Raw genomic sequence first — 2972 nt, 5'->3', positions numbered from 1 at the left:
ATGACATCCTATATATGAATCTTATTCTCCGGACCATTCCGGAACTCCTCGTGATGTCCGGGATCTCATCCGGGACTCCGAACAAATATTCGAACTTCATTCCATAATTCAAGTACTACCATTTCAACATCCAACTTTAAGTGTGTCACCCTACGGTTCGAGAACTACGTGGACATGGTTGAGTACTCACTCCGACCAATAACCAATAGCGGGATCTGGAGATCCATAATGGCTCCCACATATTCAACGATGACTTTAGTGATCGAATGAACCATTCACATACATTACCAATTCCCTTTGTCTCGCGATATTTTACTTGTCCGAGGTTTGATCTTCGGTATCACTCTATACCTTGTTCAACCTCGTCTCCTGACAAGTACTCTTTACTCGTACCGTGGTATGTGGTCTCTTATGAACTCATTCATATGCTTGCAAGACATTAGACGATATTCCACCGAGAGGGCCCAGAGTATATCTATCCGTCATCGGGATGGACAAATCCCACTGTTGATCCATATGCCTCAACTCATACTTTCTGGATACTTAATCCCACCTTTATAGCCACCCATTTACGCAGTGGTGTTTGGTGTAATCAAAGTACCTTTCCGGTATAAGTGATTTACATGATCTCATGGTCATAAGGACTAGGTAACTATGTATCGAAAGCTTATAGCAAATAACTTAATGACGAGATCTTATGCTACGCTTAATTGGGTGTGTCCATTACATCATTCACACAATGACATAACCTTGTTATTAATAACATCCAATGTTCATGATTATGAAACTAATCATCCATTAATCAACAAGCTAGTTTAAGAGGCATACTAGGGACTTCTTGTTTGTCTACATATCACACATGTACTAATGTTTCGGTTAATACAATTCTAGCATGATATATAAACATTTATCATAAACATAAAGATATAAATAATAACCACTTTATTATTGCCTCTAGGGCATATCTCCTTCAGTCTCCCACTTGCACTAGAGTCAATAATCTAGATTACATTGTAATATACCTAACACCCATGGCATTTTGGTGTTGGTCATGCTTTGCCCTAGGGAGAGCTTTAGTCAACGGATCTGCTACATTCAGATCCGTGTGTACTTTGCAAATCTTTACTTCTCCATCTTCGATGTACTCGCGAATCGAGTGGTAACGCAGCTTGATATGCTTCAGCCTCTTGTGTGACCTTGGCTCTTGTGCATTGGCGATGGCACCCATGTTATCACAAAGAATGATTAATGGGTCCAATGCACTAGGAACCACACCGAGCTCTACAATGAACCTCTTCATCCATACCGCTTCGATGAAGCCTCCGAAGCCGCTATGTACTCGATTCTCGTTGAAGACTTCGCCACCGTGCACCGCTTCGAGCTTGCCCGACTATGCAGCACCATTCAATATAAACACGTACCCAGATTGTGACTTAGAGTCATCGGGATCGTTGTTCCAACTTGCATCGGTGTAACTTGTTACAACGAGCTCTTGGTCACCTCCATAACAAAGAAACATATCCTTAGTTCTTTTCAAGTACTTCAGATATTCTTGACCGCTGTCCGTTGTTCCATTCCTGGATCACTTTGATATCTGCTAGTCAAACTAACGGCATGTGCTATATCCGGTCTTGTACATAGCATGGCATACATGATAGATCCTACGCCGAGGCATAGGGGATGTTACTCATCCTTTCTCTTTCTTCTGCCGTAGCCGGTCCTTGAGTTTTACTCAATACCTTGCACAGTAACATAGGTAAGAACCCTTTCTTACTTTCGTCCATTCTAAACTTCTTTAGAATCTTGTCCAGATATGTACTCGGTGAGAGCCCTATTAGGCGTCTTGATCTAGCTCTATACCTCGTGATGCCTACTATAGACGCTGCTTCCCCCAGGTCGTTCAGTGAAAAACTCTTATTCCCATAACCCTGAACCCTGCTTAATAGTTCTATATCCGTCCCGATCAATAATATGTCATCTACATATAATATCGTGAATGCTACGTAGCTCCCACTCACTTTCTTGTAAATACAGGCCTCTCCATGACACTTTGTATAAACCCGAAGTCTTTGATCACCTTATCAAAGCGTCGGTTCCAACTTCTTGATGCTTGCTTCATCCATAGATTGAACGCTGAAGTTTGCATACTTTGTCGACATTTTTAGGATCGACAAAACCTTTGGGTTGTACCATATACAACTCTTCCTCAATGTCTCCATTAAGGAACGCCGTTTTGACATCCATCGCCAAATCTCATAATCGAAAAATGCAGCTATTGCTAACAAAATCCTCACAGATTTTAGCTTCGCTACAGTGAGAAAGTCTCATCGTAGTCAACTCCTTGAATTTGTCGGAAACCCTTTGCGACAAGTCGAGCTTTATAGACGATAATATTACCATCGACATCTGTTTTTCTCTTGAAGATCCATTTATTCTCGACAGCCTTTCGGCTATCGTAAGTCTACCAAAGTCCATACTTTGTTATCATACATGGATCCCATTTCGATTTCATGGCTTCTTGCCATTTGTTGGAATCTGGGCTCATCATCGCTTCTTCATACGTCGCAGGTCCTCATCATTGTTATCTACAATCATGATATTTAGACAAGGATCATACCAATCAGAGTGGCACGTTCCCTTGTCGATCCGCGAAGTTCGATAGTTTCCTCGTTCGAAGTTTCATGATCATTATCATTAGCTTCCTCTGTTGCCGGTGTAGGCGGTACAGTACAACTTCCGATCGCGCTACTCTGATCAACGAGTATAGATTCATCAATCTCATCGAGTTCTACTTTTCTTCCAATCACTTCTTTAGTGAGAAATTCTTTCTCAAGAAAGGTTCCGTTCTTAGCAACAAAGATTTTGCCTTCGGATCTGTGATAGAAAGTGTACCCTATAGTTTCCTTAGGGTAACCTATGAAGACGCATTTCTCCGCTTTGGGTTCTAGCTTGTCCGGTTGTAACTTATTTAC

The sequence above is a fragment of the Lolium perenne genome, chromosome 3 (assembly GCF_019359855.2).
Source record: "Lolium perenne isolate Kyuss_39 chromosome 3, Kyuss_2.0, whole genome shotgun sequence".
Lineage (NCBI taxonomy): Eukaryota > Viridiplantae > Streptophyta > Magnoliopsida > Poales > Poaceae > Lolium > Lolium perenne.
Note: the sequence above shows the minus strand (reverse complement) of the source record.